The following is a 14,422-nucleotide window of genomic DNA, read 5'->3' on the forward strand; positions in this document are numbered from 1 at the left end:
GACCTGTGGCCTTCAACTCCAAGAATTCCCCAGCTAGCCATGAGTTGAAGTCCACAAGTCTTAAAATTGACAAGGTTGGACAACCCTGCCTTAGAACGCCAGCCTATTATCAATACATTAATTAGAGCTTCCAGCACACGCAATTTACAGAAAAGTGGTTTTATTTATGAATCACTGAACACCAAAAGATGAAGGTGCCTAATCATTTTATATAATTGGTGCTATTTAATGAAACTTTCATTTCAGATGCATTCCTTTTTTTAAAAAAAATTGAACATCAATAGGCTTTTTGCCCAGACTAGCTATGAGGCAGAGATGCTCCCCCTCCCCAACTGAAATAAGATGTGGTAGAGTTTATCCATCCTAATTTACATATCCTTTCTGTGCCATCTTTTCTCATCTCTGAAATTTCTGGATGGCTAAATATTAATTTTATTATATTATGCAAAATATTTTTGAAAGCTTCTAGTTTATTTTTAGTCAGCCTGATGAATCTTGCAAAGATCCAATTAGCTCCTTGTGACATGAAACCATCCCCCTCCTTCTTTTCCCATCTCTTATCATTTCTCTGCGTTGGTAGCAAACTAGATATTACAACTAGTCCTTGACTTAAGATCGAAGTGACAACCAACCCCCCCAAAAATGGGGTCTTTATGACCCAGATTTGAAGTTTTGACAGTCAGGACCCCTCTGCAGTCCCATGACTGAACATATTTGCACAAGGATGGGCTTCAAAAATTTTAGCAAGGGGTTCCCTGCCTGGTTGCTGAGTGGGCGTGGCCATGGTGGGCGTGGCCATGTCGGACTCCTGAACCATGGCGGCGGGGCTTTTTTGCCCTCCCAGAGCTCAGAAGCTTTCCTCGAGCCTTCAGGAGGGCAAAAACAGCCTCCCCAAGCTCCGGAGGCCCTCTGGAGGACAGAAACGGAGCTGTTTCTGGCCTTCCCAAATTTCCAGTAGGCCCATTTTTCACCCTCCCTGAGCCTCTATGCATGCCCTGCACTACCTGCATCCAAAACGGGCCGCGTGGGGACTCCTGGGAGGGGCAGGGCCAGTGGTGGGATTCATGTAATTTAACAACCGGTTCTCTGCCCTAATGATTTCTTTCAACAACCAGTTTGCCAAACTGCTCAGAAAATTAACAACCGGTTCTCCCGAAGTGGTGCGAACTGGCTGAATCCCACCACTGGGCAGGGCCATCCGTGAATGGGATTTGGGGGTTCTCCGAACCACACAGAATCTTAGCTAGAGATTCTCCCGAACCCCTGCAAACCCCCAGCAGCCCACCCCTGTATTTGCAGTGTCTCAGAGTCACATGATCACATTTATCGAAAAGCGGCACTTACCTTTAGCTTTCAGCAAAACCACAGTTATCACACCCACTGTGAATCATTGGTTTATTTAACAGCCATAATATCTGCTTAATGACTGCCATGGCTGCTTTACAAGTGTGGCATTCATTGAACAATCGTGACCAATTCCTTTTCTGTACTTTATGACATATGACTGTAATGGGCAGGCTTCATTACATCATATGGTAAGGAGTAGCAGTATTGTGGCCAAACCACAGAAGGCCTTATACCATGATGGCAAACCTGTGGCACGCGGAGCCATATCGGTGGGCACACGAGCTCAGCTCCGGTGCGCATGCATGCACCAGCCAATTTTCAGGCCTTCTGGGCCCACCGGAAGTAGGGAAACATGCTGTTTCTGGCCTCTGGAGGGCCAGAAAGGCCGTTTTTGCCCTCCCCAGGCTCCTAGAGAGGCTCTGGAGCCCAGGAAGAACAAAAAGCGGGCCTACTGGACCATCACATGCCAAAAGCATGGGGAGAGGGGGGGGGGTCACACGCGCATGCTTGGGGGGCATAGAATTATGGGTGTGGGAACGCACATGCGTGACCTCCCCTGCACTCCCCCCGCTTTTGGCACGTGCTGGCAAAAAGGTTAGCCATTACTGCCTTATAGGATCACAGAAGCCATTTTTGTTTGTATGGGTTATATTGATTATTGTTAGAAAACAATATTTGTAGCTCAGGGTTGAACTGTGGGGTATTTGGTGCTCTCTAGGTTTCATTGTTTTCTTGCAGCCATTTCATTACCCAACAAGATAGCACCATCAACTTCACACTGATTTATACTAAAAATCAAAATTGAAGCATCTGCTGCCTCTGCGGGCCGGCCAATAATTTTGTTTTTGCAGAATAGCTTGGGGTAGTAGCAGTGGTGAAATCTTCCCCAGTTTGCCACCGGTTTGCTGCCCACGCATGCGTGGTGAGCGCCAAATGTGCCATCAGAAAGCAATTCAGCAGGACAAGTGGCCACCTTGCCCTCACAGTCAAGGTCACCTAATTGACAGGTAGAGATGGAATCTTTTGAATTATTTGCTGCCGCTTTTTCACAGTTAGTTGAATTGGTGACGGCCTTCCCCCCGCCCCGCCCCCAAATAAGTGGCTTTCCCCTTCACCTAAATATTCCTGATATTCATTTGCACTTACAGGTAGTCCTCGACTTACAAGATTCAGCCGGTTCGGGAAAACCGGATGCTAATTTTACATCTGGTTCACTGAACCAGTAGTTGCAAGGATGGCTGGTCTTACCCCTCCCAGAAGTCTCCACACAGCCCATTTTGGATGCCAGGTAAGTGCAGGGCCCACACAGAGGCTCTGGGAGGGTAAAAAATGGGCCTCCTGGAAATTCCAGAAGTCTAGAAACAGGCTTTCGGAGGGCCTCCAGAGCCTGGGAGAGGCTGTTTTTGCCCTCCTGGAGGCTCGAGGAAAGCCTCCAGAGCCTGGGGGGGGAAACACACACACACACACACACACACACTGGTGTGGTGCAGGAGGCCAAGTAGGCCATGCCCCCATGGCCATCCTCACCCAGCAACTGGGCAAAGAACCGGTTGCTAAAAATTTTAAATCCCATCCCTGCTTACAACCACTTGTTTAGTGCCCATTCAATGTTATATCACCACTGGAAAAAAGTGATTTACAGCCAGCCCTTGCACTTAAAAATTGTCACAGCTTTCCCATAATCAAAATTCGGATGCTTCGCAACTTATAACCATTGCAGTGCCCCTGGGGTCATGTGATTGCCATTGCTGACCTTCCCAGCTGGCTTCTGACAAGCAAAGTCAATGGGAGAACCCAGATTCTCTTAAGGACCATGTGAATCTGGTCAAGCTGTTTTCCAAAGTACCCGAAGCCCAGACAAGGAATAATGGATGGAAGCTGGTCAAGGAGAGATTCAACCTGGAAATAAGGAGAAATTTTCTGACAGTGAGAACAATCAACCCATGGAAGAGAAGTTGCCTTCGGAGGCTGTGGGAGCTTCATCACTGGAGGCTTTCACGAAGAGACTGGACTGCCATCTGTCAGAAATGGTGTAGAGCCTCGTGCTTGAGCGGGGAGTTGGACTAGATGATCTACAAGGTCCCTTCCAACTCTGTTAATCTATTTATCTGAATCTCTTACAACTACAGCTTTTCCACTTTAAAACCAGAGCAAAAAGGGTCATAAAATCAGGTATGACTCACTGACCAATCATCTTGCTTAGCCATGGAAATTCGGATCCCAAACGTGGTCATATGTCAAGACTAGGTGATTGTAGCAAATTTCCAAAGCATAGTACCAAAAGTGCAGGAGAAGGATAAGAAAGTTCAATTATGTTATTAGTTGAAAATTACTAGGGTCGCTTGCTAACAGTAAAGCTGCAGAACAGCCAAAGAAGAATCAAGGAATGAGAACAATCCCTGCCAACTGTTTATTACATGAATAAATTCTGTTTCATTCTTGCTAAACTTTTCTTGTTTTTAATTTTTTTGCAGGTTAAAAACAAAATCCAACCAGTTCAGTTTAATCCAGAATTGATTTTTTTTTTAAATCAAGCTGCTCCATATGATTGTTATGATCCCTGGGTATGCTCAGCTCATTTCCTAGCCTACCTGGGCTGCAGGAACCCACTCCTCACGAACACCCAGGAAAATGTTTTTGCAGGACAGTACGGCAGAGCGAAGATGGTTAAAAATCCCCCACTTGGGATTGCTGTAGTTTAGCAACATCTGGGTGACCGCGGCATCATCATCTTCTTTTAATGACCCCACAACGCTTTGTGAGGTGGAGTCTAGGCAACTGAATGGAGCCGAGTGTTTACTGGCTGGATGCCCTTCCTGTCGCCAATGCGGAGTTTTATTCAGCAGATATAATCTCATTGTGGCCACAGCATCCTATGTATTATTGTTGCATAGTATGCCTCTGCATACACCAAGAGTCAATGATCCTAGCAATTGCTGCCTGGACGTGCCCCTGTGGGAGGTTTTTTGGCAAGATTTCGATGTAAAAAAGATGCTGAGACTCTAGAAAGAGTGCAGAGAAGAGAAACAAAGATGATTAGGGGACTGGAGGCTAAAACCTATGAAGAACGGTTGCAGGAACTGGGTATGTCTAGTTTAATGAAAAGAAGGACTAGGGGAGACATGATAGCAGTGTTCCAATATCTCAGGGGCTGCCACAGAGAAGTGGGAGTTGGGCTGTTCTCCAAAGCACCTGAGGGTAGAACAAGAAGCAATGGGTGGAAACTGATCAAGGAAAGAAGCAACTTAGAACTAAGGAGAAATTTCCTGACAGTTAGAACAATTAATAAGTGGAACGACTTGCCTGCAGAAGTTGTGAATGCTCCAACACTGGAAATTTTTAAGAAAATGTTGGATAACCATCTGTCTGAGATGATGTAGGGTTTCCTGCCTGGGCAGGGGGTTGGACTAGAAGGCCTCCAAGGTCCCTTTCAACTCTGTTGTTATTGTTATTGTTATTGTTGAAAGTGCTTTGTCACTTTCTCTTTCCCAGGGCCAAGAAAGAATGACTGGCTCAAGGCGGCTCAAGGCGAGACTAGAACTCAGGGTCTCCCGATTTGGTGCTTTAACCCAGGGTCTCCAACGTTGGTCCCTTTAAGACTTGTGGACTTCAACTCCCAGAGTCCCTCAGCCAGCAAAGCTGGCTGAGGGACTCTGGGAGTTGAAGTCCACAAGTCTTAAAGGGACCAAGGTTGGAGACTCCTCCTTTAACCACAAAGACCAAAAACTGGCTCTTTGCCAGTTTGTGTTTATGGTTAAATCATCTGGATCTTTTTTTAGAGGGAAGGCAGACCAATGGGAAGCAGGAAGACTGACTCCTGGGAGTTAGGCACAGGCTGTCAAAACCACAAAAAGCCAACTCAACTAACTGAAACTTCCGACCACTTAAAACCATTCGTTTAGTGACCGTTCAAAGTTACAACAGCACTGAAAAGAAAGGACAGGGACCATTTTCCCCCACCATTTAGTAATGGTTGCAGCCAGCAGTGGGTTTCAGGGTTTCACATCTTCTTACCACCGGTTTGCTCCGCACGCACACGCCAGAGGTGGGTTTCAGCAAGTTCTGACCCGTTCTGGAGAACCGGTGGTGGAAATTTTGAGTAGTTCGGAGAACCGGCAAACACCACCTCTGGCTGGTCCCAGAGTGGGGGTGGGAATGAAGATTTTGCAGTAACCTTCCCCAGGAGCGGGGAAGGAATGGGGATTTTGAAGTATCCTTCCCCCAGGAGCGGGGAAAGAATGGGGATTTTGAAGTATCCTTCCCCCAGGAGTGGGGAAGGAATGGGGATTTTGAAGTATCCTTCCCTGGGGATTTTGAAGTATCCTTCCCCCAGGAAGCGGGGAAGGAATGGGGATTTTGAAGTATCCTTCCCCCAGGAGCGGGGAAGGAATGGGGATTTTGAAGTATCCTTCCCCCAGGAGCGGGGAAGGAATGGGGATTTTGAAGTATCCTTCCCCCAGGAGCGGGGAAGGAATGGGGATTTTGAAGTATCCTTCCCCCAGGAGCAGGGAAGGAATGGGGATTTTGAAGTATTCTTCCCCTGCCACGCCCAAGCCACACCCACTGAACCGGTAGTAAAAAAATTTGAAACCCACCACTGGCGCATGCTTGGTTCACATGCGTGCCTTCTGCGCATGTGCCTGGTGTTCCGTGCATGCACTTTCCTCGCAAACATGCCTTCCGTGCATGTGCCCGGCCTCAAAAACGTGGATAAATAGGACGGCATTACACCGGGATGGGTGGGCAGACCCACCGTCGCCACTACCAGTTCGCCTGAACTGGTACAAAACCGGCTGAATACCCAATCTAGTTGCAGCATCTCTGGGGCCACATGATCAAAATTCAGGCGCCTGGCAACTGACAATCACATTGCTGATGGTTGCCGTGTCCCGGGGTCACGTGATCCCCTTTTGTGACTTTCTAACAAGCCAAGTCAATGGGGAAGCCAGATTCACCTAACAACCATGTTACTAACTTGACTGTAGTTCACTTAACAACTGTGGCAAGAAAGGTCACAACATGGAGCAAAGGTCGCTTAAAAACTGCCTTGCTTTTTGTGTGTGTGTGTGTTGAATTTATGTGTTGCTGACAAAGAAACAAACAAACCTTATTTCTTTGTCGGTAAAACATAAATTCAACACAAAAATAGTTTGTCGCGAAAGCCGACTCTCCGTGAAGGCTCCTGGATTGGGGCTGAAAGGTGAAAGTGGAGCAGTAAAACACTTAACTGTCTTGCTTAACCACAGAAATGTTGGAATTCAGTTGTGGTCGTAAGTCGAGGGCTACCTGTATTAAGAAGTTATTCCAAAGAACTATATTTTCCAAGAAGATGATCAAGCTCCTGGTTTCAAGCCATTTTCTTGCCATCCTAATTTTGAACATCAGGAGATACCCAAAGACAGGTCTCTAAGGCAACCATTCCATCTGGCTGACTGATTTAGTTTGCAATGAGATGCTGTCACGCTGCAGGAATTATTTTCCTGCCCTGTTAATCTCTCGGGCAGCTTGGCCTCCGGGCGAAGAGCCTCAGGGCACCTGAAAAAGCTAACAAATCTTTTTATTTATTTATTTTGTCACACAGTATATATAAGCATAAGCATGAAATAACTATACAATATATTAGCATATATATAAGCATGAGTATGTAATAACTATGTTAATTGGATATAACGAAAGGAAACAATAGGATAGGAACAGTAGGCACGCTGGTGCTCTTATGCACGCCCCTTACGGACCTCTTAGGAATGGGTGAGGTCAATAGTAGACAGTTTTTGGTTGACGCTTTGGGGATTTTGGGAAGAGACCACAGAGTCTGGTAGTGTATTCCAAGTATTAATAACTCTGTTACTGAAGTCATATTTTCTGCAATCAAGATTGGAGCAGTTAACATTAACAATCTCCTTGCACTTATGCAGGTTAAAATTACCACTATATGTAGAATAAAATGCAAAATATTTCAGGGTAAATACTGCATTTAAGGCAGGCTTCGGCTGCTTCTGCCTGGCCCTTTGTAATGATGGGGTTTATGGTTTGATGACCTGCTTTGAGAAGAAGTGAACTGATTTACTGCAACTTCTTTCGTTTGATTCCCTGACTGAATCTCATTAGGCTTGAAGACTAAAATGAAAGAAATGAAAGAATAAAGAATTCTAAGGGAGAATAAAGTCTAGCGGCTGCCTTCACATTTTAACTAGCTCAGATAGGTTCTCAAGACTGCATTGTCCAGTGTGGTAAGTTGGATGAAGGCGAGACAAGCTTGCTTTGTTCCTTAGTGTAGCACGTTGTGCAAATCCAATTAGGTGGCCCTTAATGTACTGTGTCACCCTAGAAAATGGAGCTGATTTTGTAAACAGGTTGTAAAAGTACAGGCCAGGATAGAATCAGCTACCCTAATTTTCTAGAGAAAAGAACGACTAGGGGTGACGTAATAGCAGTATTCCAATATTTGAGGGTCTGCCATAAAGAAGAGGGGGTCAACTTATTTTCCAAAGCACCAGAGGGCAGGACAAGCAACAATGGATGTAAACTAATCAAGGAGAGAAGCAACATGGAATTAAGGTGAAACTTCCTAACAGTGAGAACAATTAACCAATGGAACAGAAGTTGAAGGCGCTGATCCAGTTCTACAGAGGAACTATTGAGTCTGTCATCTGCACCTCTATAACTGTCTGGTTTGGTTCTGCAACCCAACAAGACAGACACAGACTTCAGAGGATAATTAGAACTGCAGAAAAAACAGTGGCTACCAACTTGCCTTCCACTGAGGGCCTGTATACTGCACGAGTCAAAAAGAGGGCTGTGAAAATATTTACAGATCCCTCAAATCCTGGACATAAACTGTTTCAACTCCTACCCTCAAAACGATGCTACAGAGCACTGCACACCAGAACAACTAGACACAAGAACAATTTCTTCCCGAACGCCATCACTCTGCTAAACTAATAATTCCCTCAACACTGTCAAACTATTTATTAAGTCTGCACTATTAATCTTCTCATCGTTCCCATCACCCATCTCCTTCCACTTATGACTGTATGACTGCAACCTTGTTGCTTGTATACTTACGATTTATATTGCTATTGTTTCCTGATTGCTTATTTGTACCCTATGACTATCATTAGAATTCTTGATGAAGGTATCTTGTCTTTTTATGTACATTGAGAGCATATGCACCAAGACAAATTCCTTGTGTGTCCGCTCACACTTGGCCAATAAAAAATCTATTTTATTCTATTCATCACTAGAGGTTTTTAAGAAGAGACTGGACAGCCACTTGTCTCAAATGGTACTATAGGATCTCCTGCTTGAGCAGGGGGTTGGACTAGATGACCTCCAAGGTCCCTGATTGACTGATTGATAAGCTTGCAGGAGAAAGAATACCACAATGGCCCCAATGCGTTTAAGTTAGTCTGTTATTAATGAAGCTATGCCATCAACTCAAGTGTCAATTCCTGGTGGCCATGTAGATTTTCTCCACAATTATCTGTCCCTAACCTGCTCCTTCAGGTTTTCCAATGGTGAGTAACTACTAAGTCCACCCATTTTGCTGGGGGTCACCTCCTTCTTCTCTTCCCATCAGCTTTCCCGGCATTACAGCCTTCCCCAGAGAGCTGGGTTTTCGCATAATGGATCTGAAGTATGATCCTTTGAGCCCAGTTGCTTGTGCCTGGAGTAAGATGCTCTCTGTTACCAATAAAGGAGAATATTTGTAGCTCAGGGCTGAAATGAGGGGTCCTTGGTGCTCTCTGAACTTGCTTGTTTTCTTGCAGACGTTTCATTACCCAAACTAGGTAACATCATCAGTGCTACGTTAGTTTGGGTAATGCCTGCAAGAAAACAAGCAAGCTCTGAGAGCATGAAGGCCCCCTCAATTCTGTGTTGATTTGTATCGGTTGATTTTTGTTGTTGTTGTTAATTTGCCAGAAATGACTCATAACAAAACATCAAATTTGATAAACCATTGCATTATCCAAAAAAAGTTTGATACATAAATAAATTAACGCTAGCCCTTGCATACGTGCACGTGACAAAAGGTATTTACTATTGCCCTTCTACAATGCACCAGATGCCTAATTTCAACCTCTACGGTTGCCCAACTCTGTATAAAAACATTTCCCTTAAAACACCCAATTAAATTCCACCAAGTAGATGGAACCTTGATTGGTGGCGTTCCAGCGACCCAAGTCACACAACTGGTTCGCTTAGAAATTGGAGCCCATCATGAACTTATAAGATTCATAGTAATTCCCAAGATGTCAGAATCCATCATCCTGGGTTTAGCTTGGCTGGACAAATGGGAACCCACAATCAAATGGGAGGATGGATTCAGGAAAATTATATGGACTTTCATATGGTACAATGTGGGAATTCTCCGGAAACAGAAGAAATGTTGCTGCCTGCAATATTCTTCCTTCCATTCCCCTCCCCCCCCATCCAGTCAAGAGGCTGAAGAAGCTTCTTGGATGAGAAGCGAAAGGCCTTCAAAGAAAAACCAGGAAGTCCAGTTGCCTCTTGAAAAAAGCACCTTTGGGACAACCAGGACCTGGATGACCCGAGAATCTCCATAGACATTTGTGATCTACAAAGTTAAATAAGTAGCAGGCAATGGAGAAACGGGGGGGGGGGAGAGGAGACTCTTCCGATGCTCAGCTACGAGACAAACGGAGAACTTGGCTTTATGGGGGTCGGCGGGTGCGAGGCAGATATATCCCCCCTACCCACCCCCAACTACGTATTCTCCTGCTCCCTTGGGCGAAATCGGCCCCCACGCCAACGTGCAGCGGCTCTCTTTCGCCCTCTAGCGGCCAAAACTGGGAAAGCTCCCTATGACGTACTGTAGGGAATGGCCAAACGGGGTTCCCGGGAGGGGGGGGAGGTCTCTGGATGGGCGCAGGTAAAGCCTAACTGCTGGCCGGCGTCTGGGGCGGAGAGAATATGGGGCGAATAACGCGCTGCTTCGCGAATCGGCGGGTTAAAGGCATTTCGCGCAACGCTTGCGTAAGGGAGCGGGACTTAACATTCTTCGTGCAAAACGGAAGGTGCCGCTTGCGAACTTTTGCAGATCATCTGCGCAGGGTTAATAGCGTGCGCTCTCTACGTTCGAACTTTTTCCATTTAAAATTCATGGTGGAGAGGTGGAGAGGCGGGCGCCGTAATAGGTCGCTGCGGGTTAATCTAACAGGAAACGAGCGGTTCCAAAATGTGAAAAGTACAAATAAAATCGAAGCAAGGATTCAAATTGAAAAAACATGAAACATGTAAGGTTCTACATTTAGGCAAGTGCACAGGTGCAGTGTATCATGTGGTACCTTGCTCAAAAGCAGTAACTGTGAGAGAGCTCTTGAAGTCCTAGTGGGCAATCCCTTAAATAGGAGCCAGCCCTGTGCTGCAGCTGCCAAAAAAGCCAATACAGCTGCATAAACAGAGATAGAATCAAGATCAGGTGATGTGTTAATACCACTTTATAATGCCTTGGTAAGGCCACACTTGGAATACTGTATCCAGTTTTGGTCACCATGATGTAAAAAAGATTTTGAGATTCTAGAAAGAGTGCAAAGAAGTGCAACGAAGATGATTAGGAGACTGGAGGCTAAAACATATAGAGAATGGTTGCTGGAATTGGGTATGTCTAGCTTAATGAAAAGGAGGACTAGGGGAGACATGATAGCAGTCTTCCAATATCTCAGGGGCTGCTACAAAGAAGAGGGGATCAAGCTATTCTCCAAAGCACCTGAGGACAGGACAAGAAGCAATGGGTGGAAACTCATCAAGGAGAGAAACAACTTAGAACTAAGGAGAAATTACCTGACAGTTAGAACAATTAATAAATGGAACAACTTGCCTCCAGAAGTTGTGAATGCTCCAACACTGGAAGTTTTTAAGAAGAGATTGGATAACCATTTGTCTGATATGTGTAGGGTTTCCTGCTTAAGCAGGGGGTTGGACTAGAAGACCTCCAAGGTCCCTTCCAATTCTGTTATTCTATTCTAATAGCCCTCCATCATTGAGTTTTTCAGGGCTTCAGCTGAACTGGGCTACCATACAGATTGTCCTTGACTTAGAACAGTTCAGTTAGTGACTGTTACAACAGCACTGAAAAAAGTGAGTTATGACAATGTTTCACACAAGTCTTACCTTTCAGGGAGTCTGCAGAGAAATCCTCCTTTGACTTCACGTTGGCCAGCTCATATGGATGTTCCATCTTGATGGAGTTTCTTCCAGGTAAAGAAGCAATAAAGGTGCTGGACCAGAAACGGGGAAGGCATAAACTCTTAAGCCTCCCTTAAACACGAGAACCAGCTGGGTGACGTTGGGCCAATCCGTCCCTCTCAACCCAACCCACCTCACAAAACTGTAATTGTGGGGAAAATAAATGGGAGGAGCATTGTGTGTGCCACCTTCAGTTTTGCAAATCAGGATGCGAGTCTGACCCAGTGTTTGTCAACCTTGCCAGCTTTAGATGTGTGGACTTCAACTCCCAGAATTCCCCAGCCAGTCATGAGATGAAAATTAGAGTAGTTATATTTGCTACAGGGGTGTCAAAACTGGTGGCCCGTGGGCCAGATGCGTCACGTGCAGGCCATGCCCATCCCAGCTCCACGAAGGGGGAAAATGTCACAAAACATCACACGACGGCAACGTGACAGTGAGTTTGACACCCATGCCTTAATACTATTAAAGTACCCTGATTAATTAAAAGGAGCATCTGTTAAACAGGCAGATCAAAGGAGAGCAACACACTTGTAAAACATAAGAGCCACAGTAGCGAGCGTCAAATAATTTGCATTAACAAAACCAGGTCCAGGTTCCTCTGCAGGAAGCGAAGAATGAAATGAAGAAAGCTCATGAGAAGGTACCCTTGGTTGGTCAAGATTTTCAGAAATAGACCCAGCAAATCCAAGCTGTACCTTCCCCACAACCCATGTGCCTCTGCTCACAGATCACATTATTGCTGTACTGTTAGAGCATCAACAGCTTTCTGTTGTTGTCAGCAGTTGCATCTTTGACAAGGACCAAACTCAGCTTGATGTTCTTAGACAGAGAGACACCAACCCGATTTATTAAGTTATGTGCCATGAAGTTGTTTCCAACTCCTAATGACCACATAGTTTTTTTTCTCTCTATGATGAGAGATAGGATGGGATGGGATGGGATAGGGATAGGGATAGGATAGGATTAACATAGTTGAAAGGGACCTTGGAGGTCTTCTTGTCCTCCAACGATGGAGGACTATTCTTCAGTCTTCCAACTTCTTCAGTCTTCCAACGATGCCACCCCCACCATCATTTTAACCAGGTCTGTCCAATCATCATTTTAACCAGGTCTGTCCACTTCACCCTCTTCTTCTTTTTCCTTCCACCTTTCTCAGCATTAAAACCTTTTCCAGAGAGCTGGATCTTCACGTAATTGCTGGAGCAAGGACAGATGGTGTTAAGTTATGACACATTGCACCCATGGAGGCTCATTTGACAAACTACTAGGAGACAAGGGGCCTTGAAGAACAGAATGAGCAAGCTAGGAGGAATACAAATTTTGTCCTTCATCAATGGTGTTAAATTGAGAAACAGGCTCAAGCTCAATCCCTCCAAGACGGAGTGGCTGTGGATGCCGGCACCCCGGTACAGTCAGTGCAGCTGCGGCTGACTGTTGGGGGCGAATCATTGGCCCCGGTGGAGAGGGTGCGCAACTTGGGCGTTCTCCTGGGTGGGCGGTTGTCTTTTGAAGATCACTTGACGACCGTCTCCAGGAGAGCTTTTTATCAGGTCCACCTGATTCGCCAGTTGCGACCCTTCCTTGACCGGGATGCCCTATGCACGGTCACTCATGCTCTTGTTACCTCTCGCTTGGATTACTGCAATGCTCTCTACATGGGGCTCCCCTTGAAGAGCACCCGGAGGCTCCAGTTGGTTTGGAATGCAGCTGTGCGGGTGACAGAGGGAGCCGCACGTGGCTCCCATGTAACACCACTCCTGCGCAGGCTGCATTGGCTACCTGTGGTTTTTTGGGATAACCATGACTGAGACTCTCCATAGACATTTACTGCAAGAAAAGCTGACCTGATTTCTGTGTATAGGCTAAGCATTAAATCTTTGAACTGCAACTCAACGTATGATCTTCATTCTTTGCGCCTGTCATTAATCTACTCAACTAAAGTGGGAAGCCACCCCACTCCAAGAGGAATGAAATATTTTGAGGAATATTAAAAAAAAGGTAGGACAAAATGTTTCCCCTAAAAGAGAAATAAAAAATCTTAAGGGAGACAGAAATTCAGAGTCCCAGCTCCCTCCCGCCAGCAGATATTTTGTGCCCATTGAGAAAGATTGGGCCAGCCTATCTCCAAAACAAAAGACCTTCAACTCCAGGGTGACGGGATTAAGACATGACCCTTCAGGACATAATAGGATTAACCCACTACCATCTAGCAGTAGAGTTCACCACATTGCAAAATCTCCTGAGGACATTGCGTCACCCTCCAAACTTCAACCAAACTTAGCTCAAACACTGAGGATTTGTACTTTGCCTATAGAGCCAGCTATGACCCCTACACAACTCCTACTTGGCCCCAGGGGAGTCTGACAACAGCCAATAGAATACATGTTCTTGCACAGGAACAGGAAGCTCAAATACAGACCCCAGAGAGGGTATAAAAACCACCCGCTCTCAGCTCCATGGGGTCAGCTGCCCAGAACCATGGGCTTGGTGGTTCTGTTCATCATTAAATCTTCTTTCCAATCAGCCTCCAGCCTCCATTTTGTCTCCAATGCCTTTCTCCCAGCTTGGAACTGAACCAGATAGATATTTCTTCCAACAGTTCACCTTATCTTGGTGTCAGATAAGGATCAACAGAATCCAAGAGGGGTTGGGCTCGGACCCTTTGTAGTAATGTAATGACTCCTCCCCTCTAGCTCAGCCTGCTATTCTCCTACAATCACTCGCTTGTCCTGTTCGTTGTGGCTCAACCATAGAATATCTGTTTTTCATAGAAAAGGTTCCCACTTCAGTCCCTCAGCATTTCAGCTGTTGAGAAATGCCTGAAACCTTAGGAGCTAAAGATGCCAAATACTATATTTTGTGG

Source organism: Ahaetulla prasina, chromosome 10 (assembly GCF_028640845.1).
Source record: "Ahaetulla prasina isolate Xishuangbanna chromosome 10, ASM2864084v1, whole genome shotgun sequence".
NCBI lineage: Eukaryota > Metazoa > Chordata > Lepidosauria > Squamata > Colubridae > Ahaetulla > Ahaetulla prasina.